General features: G+C 37.9%; 1 pseudogene; it reads left to right on the forward strand.

The window, feature by feature from the left end:
- Positions 1-1,427: 1,427 nt before the first annotated feature.
- Positions 1,428-1,522, forward strand: LOC147515895 (small nucleolar RNA R71; annotated as a pseudogene).
- Positions 1,523-13,732: the final 12,210 nt, after the last annotated feature.

Below are 13,732 nucleotides of genomic sequence, written 5' to 3' on the forward strand. Positions count from 1 at the left end.
CCATTATGTTCAGATAAGGTTGGGAATTGTTCGCTAAAAAGCGCCTTTTGGTATATTGGTCTTACGCCTAGTAGTACACAATTCCTTAAGAAACTTAGCATGATGTGGTAGCTTTTTAATAGCTTCGAGGAAGGGAAGGTTTATAGTTAGATTCTTAAAAACATCCCTAATCTCCTCATAATTTGTATCCTTAGTTAACATGGCTAATTTTGTGGAAACGGTGGTTTCGGTCTATATTTAGCAATGGTATCTCCGGATGTTAAAACCGTAGCTTTTCTGTTTCTTTGGTTGTGTTCAGAACCGGTATTTCTACGCTGGTAGGCTCTTCAGGTTTCTATTTCATTAGATAGTAGTAATATAGGTGTAGGACTCTATGGTGGGGTAACTATAGGCATAGTTACTTTGTTATCAACCACTCTGCCAGAACGGAGAGTGGTGATGGCATTTATCTCACCTACATTTTCAAATTCATTACTAGTATTATCCGTTACCTCAAAGGCTGTGTTTGTTGTTTTAGGATTAGGTATTGCGTTACCTGGAAACACACCTTTGGTTTGGGCTTTATCTTGAGCCAACTGTTGGGTTAAATTAGTTACGGATTGTAGAAGCTGTTGGTTGGATTGAGCCATGGTTTGGAAAAGTTTTTGGCTCACTTGTATAAAGGTGTCAAGACGATCCGGCTGTGTGGGTGTAGTGGTCACGGGTGGTGTTACTGGAACTATTTCCCGTGAATTATTTATTGGTGGATTTTGATAGTTATTATTTAAGGAACGATACCTCTATTAGCATTATAATTATTATAATTACCTTGACCTTGTGCTTGACCTTGTCGAGGTTGCACTTGGTTGTTATAATTATTAAAATTACCCCGACCGCCCTTGTCGTGAGTGGAGCTTGGTTAAAGCTTCTGCGTTGGCCTAACATATTGATGATTGTACCCCTCGAGGTGTGACGCGTTTTTGGTTATTTCTCCAACCGAAGTTGGGATTTTGTCTCCAAGGGGCGTTAGGTTCACTATTAATGGAACAAGCCTGTTCATAGGCTATAGGACAGTGGGATTCGGGATGCTCAGGACTCCAACAGAAACTACATGGATTTGAATTTACATTCATAATGGGGATTGGCTTTTGTTGTACAGAAATGGCATCTACCTTTTTTGTGAGGGATTCAATTAGAGTTTTAAGCTCAGGATCTGATTTAACCTCAAACATACTGGTAGCCTTAACTGTGGAAGAAGAACTAGCGGAGCGGGAGTAATCGTCACTACCCCCCCAATTATTATTACGCTTAGTTTGGTCCTCTAAAAATTTATAAGCCTCCGAGGCTCCTTTGTTTAAGAAACTACCCCCGTTCATTATGTCAAGGACTTCTTTATGGTGATGTTGAAGTCCTTTGAAAAAGGCAATTTAACTAACGTCTTCTTCGCTAAGTTATGATGTGGACACTCTATAAGCAGATCGGTGAAACGATTCCAAGCCTCTGAAAATGTTTCATGAGGATTTTGTCGAAAAGAAATGAATCTTAGAAAGCATCTCATCCGTCTTTAGGGGTGGGTAAAAATGTTCCATAAACAAATGAACAAGTTTAGCCCACGAGTCCATGTAATTAGGGCTTTGGGCGCTTAACCAAGACGCCCTTTATCGGCTAAGGTGAAAGGGAATACCCTTAATTTAATTTGTTCGAACCAACCGTAGGATGGTGGAATGTTGTTAGGACTTGTTCAATCCTACGATGTCTTTGGTAAGGTTTTTCATGGTCTAACAAATTAAAAATATTTGGAGGATTCTCAAATCCCCCCCCGGGTTTGCTAGAACGATGCAAGATTTGGGGCTATCGCTCAAGGCTTTGTAGAAGTCCGAGAGAGGAGTCTCTTTCTTTCCCCATTATATCGGTGGTGTGTGTGGAATAGTAGCTAGAGGTGTAGTGTGTGGTATACTAGATAGACTTGATTGTTGATGTTGTTGTGTATTTACGCTCGGTGTTTTTGTGCGACTGGACCTTAATCTCATGCAAGACTAAGTCGAGCTTAACTACACATGCAACACTCCAAACAATTCGATATACTAGTATAAACCTCTAACAGGAGATGCGAGGTGTGGAAGAAAGGAATACCCGACAAGGCCCTTGCTTCGCTTTATGAATAGCGTCTTGTTTACGCGTGTTCGTGTATATAAGAGAATAGAACACTGAAAAACTTGACAACTCGAAGTTCAAATCAAACCGTGGAAATCCCGGAATTTTCAGAGAAGGGCGCTGGCGCTTCTTATCTTTGTATGGGCTGGCCGCCAAGGCAAAGTCGAGCTCGAGAAGATAGATAGCTGGTCGCTCTCTTTTTTGAAGGCTGGCCAAGGCAAAGTCGAAGCTCCAAGAAGATAGCTGGTCGCGCTCTCTTTTTGGTGGCGCTTCGATGTATAAACGAAGTCCAAGAAGATAGCTGGTCGCGCTCTCTTTGCTTGATGCTGGCTTCGATCGTTTTTCTCGCGGAATTTTTCCAAAACTGAAACGGCAACCACAAGATGAATCAAACAAGGGTGGGTGGGTGAAATGGGACTTAAAAATTACTAATTCTATTATGAAAACAATGATAAAGTGCAACTAAGATGGCAAAGCCATTTGATAAACGTAAAATGAATAGTCTACCTACCTAAATAAACGATGAATTCAAAACGTAAGTAAACTAAACTTATTAATCGATGCTATCTCTGTTTATCAAAGAATTATTCTACTCTCAACCAATTGAGATATAGTGGAGTAGATAGAGTTCGCTCCACTCCTAGTTCCCTAGCATGGATGTTTTCTAATCTAACTAGTCGCTTTTAAGTCTATGAGAGTTTTACTTAAGGGAATTATACTACGATGCAACTACCCACAAGATGCAACTAGTCGGTTATCGTAATACTAAGGGAATGCTACGTTGATTCTATGATAAGGAGTTAGAGGGGTTGATTCCACCATAACTCAACTTAATCCACTAACGATTTAATCGTCAGAATCCGAATTGAATCGCAGAACAATTGGTTATTCCTAATCCCTAATTATACATGGCATTTCTACCAATTATAACTAGCATGTGAACAATTAAACCCATTCTCATGGTGAACTAATCATTTCTAGAGTGGAATAGAAAATACGATTTACTCTACGATAATCGGACTCAAGCTTTCATCAAGGCTTCACAACCCCTCTAATGGAGGTTTAGCCTTGAATCATTCCGCAATCATTTCCATTTATATTAAAACTAAACATAATATAAAGCATTGAAATTTATTTAATTAAACAATAATGAAATCTAATTTAATGACTAAATTGAACTAAGGACATGAATTGAAATTAGATCTAGAATTGGAATTGACAAAAATCGAAATGGATAAAGAATACTACTTTATTGATCTAATCAAATGAAGAACAAGATTCAAAGGTTTAATCTAATAAGGGATTTGAAACTAATTAAAGAAAACAATTAAATCTAGATCTAGAAGCTATTTTAATGGCTACTTTCTATTCTAAGCTATGAACCCTAATTCTCTACTAATTAATCTACCATTAACAAAGAATTAAGCTTTTGTTCTTATACATTCAGATCCAAAATTCGTGCATGGGCTTGGAGCCAGGGTTTGGGCCAGAATCAGCCCAAAACCCAATTCTTTCAAATCCAAAAGGCCTCTTCAGCTGCAGTTGACTTCCACAGACTTTTCGTCCACTTCTGCTCCTCTGATTGGGTCAAGGCTTGGACCATTACAAAGCTCTTTCCGAGCCGGTCGTTTTGACATAAGGTATGCCCAATTCCGAGGTCTGAGTCCAAAGGTACGGCTTTCGGAAGTTCTCACTGACTTTTGCCCTCAGATCTCGCTAAAGTGGTACATTTCTGCACATAATGGACTTTGAAGCCTGAAATGCATAAAAACGCGTAATCAGTGTTAACTCTTACTTATTATTCACATAATTGGTCTAACAGTATGATTGTTAAAACTACAGTTTTGGGCTCTTATCAAATCCCAACCTTTGGCAATCACTCCATTCTCCCATTCATGTCAGACTTCACTGCAACTCGGTTTAATCCATAGTTAATGTCACCATTCATGTTATATTTATCAGAGCTTATATTTTTATTTAGAATTAAGTAATATCTTGTAATGTACTACATATATTTAGGGTGACATCAATCTTTCTAGTTTATGCAAGTGTTGATGTTCATGTTACCTTCGGAATTATGCTTTGTAGGTTTATGCTGGTTTCTGTGTCAGTAATGTTTATTACCTACTTCAACAACCTATTTCTGACGAGAAAAACTTACAAAAATTTATCACCATAGTTAACACACAAATTTAGGTTCGACAAAAGTTCCTAAGAAGGACAGTACTACCCACAATGTAGTAATTCAACTAGAGTATGAACATTCATTGTTTGTAGTTCCATTGTATGAACAATGAATGTTCATAGTCCAACAAGAGTACGAACATTCAGTGTTCGTAGTTCCATTGTATAAACACTAAATGTTCATAGTCAAAAAAGAGTATGAACATTCAGTGTTCACACTTGTAAGACAAGAGTTTCAAATAGTTTCAAATAAGAGAATATAGAACACATGATAAACATCAATAATAGTTCACTAGTTTCTATCTAATAAAAAGCAATAGTGTGGGGCCCACATGGCCTCCATCCAATGGTTGTTATTGTCTTTTAGCAAGTTGTGACATGGCAGATCCAAGTGTTCGGAGGATTTGTGGGATTTAATTTATTAAGTGTAATCGAGTGAGCGGAGCGAACGATCTTGGCAGAAGGGGGGGGTATGCAGACAAAAACCAAGATGGTTGGTTTCTGTCTGTCAGTCCTCACCTATCTTTCTCTCCCTCTCCCTCTGAACCAAACCCTAACTCTCTCTCTCTCCCCACCCACAAACCCATCTCTCCCTCTCTCTTCTCCACCCTCCGCTCACGCCCCCACTGCTTAGCAGTTATCTAGTCAATACCATGGGATCTATCAAAAAATAAGCCAAAAGTCAACAACTGTGGCTGGGCTTATAAATATTGGGCCTCCAATTGATTTTGGCTTATAGATAATGGGCAATTGGGTCGGCTTTGCGCCAAAGGCGCGACGAGTTGTTTCACTCGTCTTGTGCAGAATATTTCGAGCCTAAGCCGCGTGTACGCGATGAGTTATCGGGGTAGCGCCACAGGTGCATCGAGATCTCGCGGGCCGTAGGCATACCCTAGTTAACCTAATAAAAAGGAATGGTGTCGGCCCGCAGGGCCTCCATCTTGCGGCTCATATATCGTTTCTCAAGTTGTGACATGCCATTTTAAAGTGAGCTAAAGTATTTTGCAGCATATATACGCTGGAAACTGTTACATACTCACATTGTATCTCTTTTCTCTTATTTAGGATAAAGAGCGAAATTTCCTTAATTCTCCACCGAGATCCTCTCTCTCTCTCTCTATCTAGTATGATTCACTCTAATGGCTACTTTCTCCTACTTTTCTTTTTCTTTTCTTTTTCACTAACATGCTAAGGTTGGTGAGGTATGTATCTTCAGTGGAATTGCTAATGTTGTTTGATTATATCCTCTAGGTTTGCTTCGTTGTACCAAAAATATCTATTATTGCTGTCATTTTGTTGGTTGCCATGAGTATGCGACTGCAGATTGAGTTTTGAAAAATGTGGCTTCAAGATTTGTGCTTTTTACAAAGGGAAAACAAATATCCATACATATTTCTAATTATTTAAGTTCATAGTGTATATAGATGTTTGTCCTGTCCACTTTGAGATTGGTGTTGTATAAATTAGTGTTAGTTGTTTCAGGTGTTCACGTTAATTGATTTATCCGCTCTGAGATTGGTTACACATGATTCTTCTTATATGTTTTGTTTTTAAATTAATTTCTTTCTCATACAACTTTCAGATTGCTAGCTCACAATTCTGTTGGCATGTCATTTGCGTCTGATTTTATTTAGGGGCACCATTAAGTCTGACGAGGTATACAAAATCTTTCAAAATATATTTCTCCTTCCCTCTTCCTCCTTCCTTCTCAACCTAACCCAACCCTCACTCTCCCCACCACAAACCCATCTCTCCCTCTCTCTTCGCCACCTCCGCTCACGCCCCCACTGCTTGCAATTATCTAGTGTAATATGGTAATGTGTTTTGTTTCAAAATCTGTGGTTGGGGTTCATCTACTTTTGGAGGATTTGGTTTGAAAATATTGAGATGGAAGCTGAAGGGAATTCTTCTTCATCAAGTTCCACTGCTACCAACGAGAAGTTAATTAATATGAACAATGAAGACATAATCAGTGGCGTATATGAACCACTTATTCATCACATCCTCTCTTTCATGGACATGAAAGAAGTTCTCAAAATATGTCTTCTTTCCAAATGATGGAGAAACCTATGGTGATCAGTCCGAACTCTTAAGTTTCATGAAAATCCCTGCATAACTCGACGTATTCTCAAACTGAACAAGGGTAAGGTCAAGTTTTTTGTAGACTCGGTTTTACTTCTCTGAGATGGATCTGATATAGACAAGTTCGATCTGTATTTCCTCTCTGCCGAATATGATCATTCCAGACAAATTGATAGATGGGTTACTTATGCTAAAAAATGACGAGTTGAAGTGCTTAAACTTGGCGGTGTATCTGTTCTGTCATATGAAACAGTCTGTTTATCTGGCCAAATTAAAATTTTGGAATTAATTGGGATCTTGCTTCCGAGCAATGGTCATGGGTATTTAGTTTTGGACTTGCCAATTGTGGAAAGTTTTATTCTAGATTATTGTGACCATATTAAGGTTAGAAGGCTTGCAATATCTGGTCCTAAACTTAAGTACTTGCAGCTGGAGAATATTTTTCCAGGATGTAATTATAATACCTCGATTAAGATATCTGCGGTGCCCAGTCTCGCATCACTCAAATGCATTGGCTATACCTACGAAGAATACACCTTGGAGAATCTTTCAGCTCTAGTTACTGCTGAGATTGAGACATATCTGTATTACTTGAAAACCCTTAATATTTAATTTGGTAGATGTTTGAGTAGCATCCTAAAAGGAATCACTAATGCAAAGTCGCTTACTCTATCATGACATGGCTTTCAAGTATGTTTTCTTTCATCTCTCTATATTGTGAAAATGGCTTCAGCTTGCATTGTGTACTTTTTATTATTATTAGTGAAAACTCAATTATTTCAATTGTATAAAGTTTTCAGAACATTGGGAAAACAAATGTGCTTTACGGTTTCTCTTCTTTTTTATTTTTGGTCAAGAAGTTTGGAACACATTAATTTGAACTAACACTGTTTTAAATAAGTATGTTGGGTGACATAACATATTTGTTGACTACAAACTTAAATGCCAATTTAGATAATCTCTATACTCTGAGGTACCTTTCCCCGAGGAATACCCCTCTAGCCTCTACTGATTAAAGCTATGGTGTCGAAATCCAATGGTTTGTAACTTTGCTAGATTGTAAATGGTTAATATATAGATGCTCTCCTCGAACAATTCAATTGTAGCATATGGGAAAAACACCTTTTGTCAAGCACTTCCTCACTGTCAAAATTTTACCTGTGAAGTAGTTGTTTCTAGATTCCTCTCTTTTCCATTGTCAGGCTTTTGAAGAATTTCCGAATATGTAGGAAGGGGTGCCAGTTTCGGTTCAAAGTTTGAAGTATCTGAAGCTTACAGAATGGTGTGACAAATCTTACATCTATTCATTGGCAAAACTGTTAGAGGTTTTCCCACTTTTAGAAACTCTTGTATTGGAAAGAACCAAGGTATTGATCGATTACTATATCGTATTTTAGGTTTTTTCAACTCTTATCTTGTAGTTATACAGTTATAGCTTAAAGTTACCAACTACTAAGTTCATCAAACGCAGAGGAATAATATATAACAAATCAACAACTAGGGTTTCAACTCAATTTAATATTCACTATCATGATCTTTCAAAAATAATAATTTTTTTTCTAATAACCCATTGAGGCATTGACAAAGAAGGATACAAAACCTATATATAATAATACTACCCCTTAATAACTAGAACTCTGAACCACTCTAACTGGGGTTTTATTATACAGGCCAACATTGCTTCTTAAAATATAAACAAATAAATAAAAGTCTCACTAGGGATGCCTATTACATTTGTTCTGTTTGCCTCTTTTGTATATGTTGCTAATTATTAGAACAAGGGGAAAAAGTAGTAACAGTAGAAAAATAAAAGAAACACATTATAGAAACACAAATTGTACTGTTGCTTTACCAATGGTTTTATATTAGAGAATTATCGGGCCTGAAGATAAGAGAGGAGATTGGGATGCAGAGTTATCATTTACTTGCAAGCTTCGTCAACTAAAGTGTATTGAGATGCAAAATTTTGAAGGGTCTGAAAACGAATTAAAGTTTCTCAAGTTTTTACTAAAAAGTGCTTTGGTGTTGAAGAAAGTTGGCATTACCTTGACTATTAAATTGAGTGGCAAGGAGAAGGAGCTGGCCGAACTCAATAAGAAGATATAGTCATTGCAAAAAGCATTTTCAGAGGTTACCAGCCATATTGCTAAATTTGAAGATGATGCTCTGATCTCAAAACACTAGGTATGCTTATAGGTTTTCTATGATTAGTAGATTCCTTTATATATTTGATGGGTAGGATTTATAATCTCAACAAGTATTACCTGGCAATGTTGTTTCAAGTAGACTATCATATCTTTCTTGGACTCATTTTGTTCATTCTCTGCTTTTCCGTCTTCCAGTGAACTGCTTGTACAGTTTTCTACATTAAAAGACAAGAAAAACCTTTCATGTTATTTTCTTACAAATTATATTATTTAGAACAGTATCCTTTGAAGTGTAAAATTTGAATGTTGTTTTTGAATATGATATGAATTTTTCGTAAGAACTGGAACTTTAGGAGGGGCTGGCGTTTGTGAAAATAGAAGCAAGATTGAATTGGTTTAAAAACCTACCTGCGCCATCTCAAATGATTGGCTATGTGTATTGCAAGAGTATGAACATTCTATGTTCATAGTCCACTAGGAGTATGAACACTGAATGTTTATAGTCCAACAAAAGTATGAACATTCAATGTTCATAGTCCACTAGGAGTATAAATTATGAACATTCAGTGTTCATACTCCTAGTAGACTATGAACACTGAGTATGAACAACAAAGGAAAGGAAGGAGAGAGAAGAAATGGGACCCATGATTGTCCTTAACTCATTACTAGTTTCGGCTCTTGAGTTCTAGACTCAAGCTCAAAGCCATATTCCTTTTGAACAAAGTACATGGCTGTCCACCTAAGGAAAAAAACTGGCCATTAGATTAATTGATCTAACATGCTATTTAGAGTATGACTGTGAGTAAACTATGGTGAGTAAACCGATCCCTTCCATACATCTATATTTCTTCGGCCGTTTGAGAGTCAGTTGACTATGAATTTGTTATTTTGGTATATTAGAGGACATCTGATATATTTGACAATATAGTGTTCTTAATTGTATTTTATTGTTTTTCATATATATTGATGTTCTAAAGCATCCAGCTCCATTACCTAATTCCACAATTGTCAAGGAAACACAAGTAGGTGCAACGACAGTGCAAGGGGCATCAGATTTTCAGCAAGAAGGACCCTCGGTGCAGCAACTACAAAGATATGTAGTTGACGTTGGCAAACAAAAGAAGGAGAATAAGCGAAAGCTCAGTGTTGAAGAGTCAAATTCCACTCCTAAAGTTACTAGGATTACAAGATCGATAAAGCGTCCTGAAGGCTGACATTTGTGGAGTTTTACGCCATAACAATGTTACATTGGCATAGTGTTTCTATTCACAAACAGACAAGTGTTTCTCTTCATCAAGTATTTTGGCAATGTAAATAATCAGGTGACAAAGTTACAATCTGAGTTTGAAGTGTGTTAGTTGCCAGCCGATGCAAATCCAAAAGATTTTAAGCTTCTTCAAGACTTGGAAACTAAAGAAGATGTTTAATCAATGCAAAATCAAATAGATTCCATGGCAGCTTAAGGATAGAATCAAATAGATTCCATGGCAACTATGTCCCAATCGAAATTCCATTATTTTACTATTGAGACATATGCACAGCCTAAGCCATGAAAATCCCTGAAAACATATAATCAATCAATCAATTAGTATATGACATTTACGTTAACTTAATGCGAAATCCGCGGCAATCAATCCTCCCTACATCAATTGTACCAGTCATTTACCAAAAAACCAAACCCAACAGAGACTCGACTGTATAGAAATGAAAAGTAGACTTGATTGCATACATCCATTGAGGGGCATCATCGACACATTTTCATTTAACTACGTACAAGGGATTACAAGCCTGCCTAATACATCAGACCTAGTCAATTAGGAGAACACCCTCCCAACCACCACTACCATCACATCAAAGCCATACAATTCACTTTCATCTTCTTAGCTTACATGAACCCATACTTCCACCAAATCTTAGTCTCATGTCTATCAAAAACTCATTTTAACACCACAATGATTCATTACATTTCAAAATCTTCATAGCCATCTTTGCACGATGTTTCAACATTTTCTGTGGAGTGAAGCTACTCTTATTGAGCTCTTTACAATTGGCAATTTTTCGCATAATCTTGCACACAAATACGCCACAGTCCACCCTATTACATGGAAAATATTATTAGTATTCGAACTTTATCTGTTGCGATGAAATGAACTAGTTCTTAAACATCTCTAACAACGACAGTATAATCCATATAAAGCTAAGATGACTATCACCATCCATTCCTTCTAGCTTGCTTGACCAAACCACCATGAATTATAGTACGCGTGTATTAACTTGCATTTCAAATTGAACATGTGTACATTACACTATACGGTCGTACATACGCCATATATATCTCACACCGTCTTCTGATAATTTATTCTGAGAAATACTGAGTATCTTCTACTCAGAAATTCTCAAAAATACTTAGAAATTCTCAGAAGATACCAAAAAAAAACTATCTAGTAAAGGATATTTTACTCGAGATGGTTATATTCTAAGGAAGTTACCCATTCCCCCAAATTGCCTGTCGATACCTGAAATTTCTGATGGAATTAGCATTATATCATCTGTAAGTTCATACTTAATATCATTGACTATTATTTCTCAATTTATGCAACGGTGCTTTCAAGTCTTGGTGGTTCTTAATTCTTGTCGACTAACACATGTAGGTGAACCTTATTTCGTTCAATTACCTTCTCTTCAAATGTAACCCATATTGCCTTAAACATCTCTCAGGCATAAACCTCTCGAGGATGTCAAAGTGGATCAACCATGTAGACAAGGGTTGAATACAAGAAGAATCCAGGGCTAACTTAAAGTCATGAGGTTTTGTGCAGCTGAAGGGTTTTAGAGAAAAGCGTTCTTTTGTTTCTTCACTCTATCATTTCCCGTTCCTCATCATTTCCACAGAAGAAAAAGCTGAGAGAAAGAAAGCAAAAAACTTTTTGAGTTTTCATCTTCAGGTGCGCCCTTTTTCAGCTGTAATTTTTGATAGTGGTCTACTGTTTAATGTCTCTAACAATAGTATAGGGGAAGTCTCTTACAGTGATTGGCATAAGACTTTTTTTGATGCTGCTTATGACAGGATCACAGGAAGGGGAGCTGCTACTGCGGTATGCTATGATAAGGAAAGAAAACTGATGGGGGCTGTATACAAGAGATTCAAGGAAACGAATGCTTTGGAGGCATAATGTATAGGAGCTGAGATAGCTGCTGAAATGATGAAAGACTTGTTGTAAGACATGCTAATAGATCGGGTGTTAATTTTGGGAGATAACAAATACTTGATGCAGACTGTAGAGGGTTGGTATTTAGGGTCTACGACCTGATGTATTGTTTGATAGGGAATGGCTTCACTCTTTCTTGGGACAAGAGTTGCCTACGTATCAAGTTTCTTGGGTAAACTTGAATCAAACCTTACGTAGTTCATCTCTATCTACTTATAGTTTGACCTCACTTTCCTTATTTGTTCCAGGCCGTTATCAAGTGTAGATTCACCTTGCGTGCTATCTTGATGATTCTCCAATACTCCTAATATTACAAAGTAAATGTCTCCTTGAATGGCGCGTTGACTGAGCTCGAGGATTGCGCTAGATGATTTGCTTCCATATATGGCTGGGGGTAATTGAGATTTGGGACGACCTAAGGCTGGGTCGTTATGACGTAGTACGAGCTGATGGAGATACGACCTGTGTTGTGGACACGTGTGATGTAGTGATATGAATGTAGAACGGAGGGTACTTACACAGCCCCGCCTCTTATTTTTGAATTTTTTTGTTTAGACAGCTGTGTTGTGAAAAGAAAAGATAAAACAAAGCTTTTTACCACACGTGTCTGATAGCTGGTTTGTTTGGTTTGGAAAATGTGCGGGAATAGTTGATCTAACCCATGGGCCCAAAATCGCGGCGGTTTGTGGGCGAAGTTATGATTGTGTTGTATGGGAAACCCAAACATTTTTGTTAAGTCCTGAGGTTTTGTGCAGCTAAAAGGTTTTAGAGAAAAGCGGTCTTTTGTTTCTTCACTCTATCATTTCCCGCTCCTCATCATTTCCACAGAAGAAAAAGCTGAGAGAAAGAAAGCAAAACACTTTTCAAGTTTTCGCCTTCAGGTGCATCCTTTTTCATCTCAAAAAATTTGATCTTTTGTTTTGTTTCTGTTTTAGTAATATCGATCACTCGTGATAGCTTGAGTGGGGAAGTGGAGATTGATCAGTGGGGAGAGATAATTGTAAGTTATGAAGATGTTAAACTTAGGGTTCATAGTGGAGGTGAGGCGTCTTCGTCATCTTCATTGGAGACGATGACTGAGGAAGTGGTAAGTAGATCGGTGTTTGATAACTTTGGGGACTTGAGAAGGGAGTTTGAGATTGATAGCCCCGACCTGATGATATACGACCTGAGTGATGAGAAAAATGTGTTTGGCTTGGATTACGTTCCTCGAGATGGTGGGGTTGTGATTACGTATGGCCAACTAAAGACGGGGTTGAGGTTGCCCTTCTCACGTGTTACCTTGGACGTTTTGAACTTCTGTGGTAAGCCACCCTTGCAACTTGTGGGAAATTGTTGGAGGGTGCTTCACATGCTGGATTTGTTGCGACTCAGAGGTTATAATATCTGTTTGTCTGACGTTCTGGAGCATTTCACTGTGATAAAATCTTCTGCTTTGAACTTTAGTTTTCAAGTAATGAAAGGTAAATCACCGGTGATTGTTGGTGTGAGTAAGGAGGAGTAGGGGAGTAGGCCTCTGTTGATTGTGGGAAATTATTATCCTCCTGGATGTATGGTGGAGAATCGTAGTATGAAAACTGATGGTAGGTCTTTATTTGATGTGGGTCGTTTTGCAGAGGTCGTAATCCGGTGTCGTACGTCTATCGGGGCGATTGAAGTGTTAACGAGGCTGACGTGGGAAGATAAATCGTCCTTGTTGGAGGAGGTTGCACATTACTTCAACAGACGAGACGGTGTGAAGATTAACAAGAAGAAAACTGAGTAGAATAAGAGGGCTCGGAAGCTTGTTCTTGATTTCTCTTATTCTTGATCGGATCCTAAGATGGAGAGGGAGAGTCATAGGAGGCAACCTATTTCTGCAGTGAGAATAGCTAGAAGAGCTGTTGATAGCTGTTCTACTCTTAAACGATCTAAGGGAGGCGATGGTAACCGACCTATTCGTGTTGGTGGAAATTCTGGTGGTAGCGTTGGTGGTAG

The sequence above is a fragment of the Coptis chinensis genome, chromosome 2 (genome assembly GCF_015680905.1).
Source record: "Coptis chinensis isolate HL-2020 chromosome 2, ASM1568090v1, whole genome shotgun sequence".
In the NCBI taxonomy this organism is placed as follows: Eukaryota; Viridiplantae; Streptophyta; class Magnoliopsida; order Ranunculales; family Ranunculaceae; genus Coptis; species Coptis chinensis.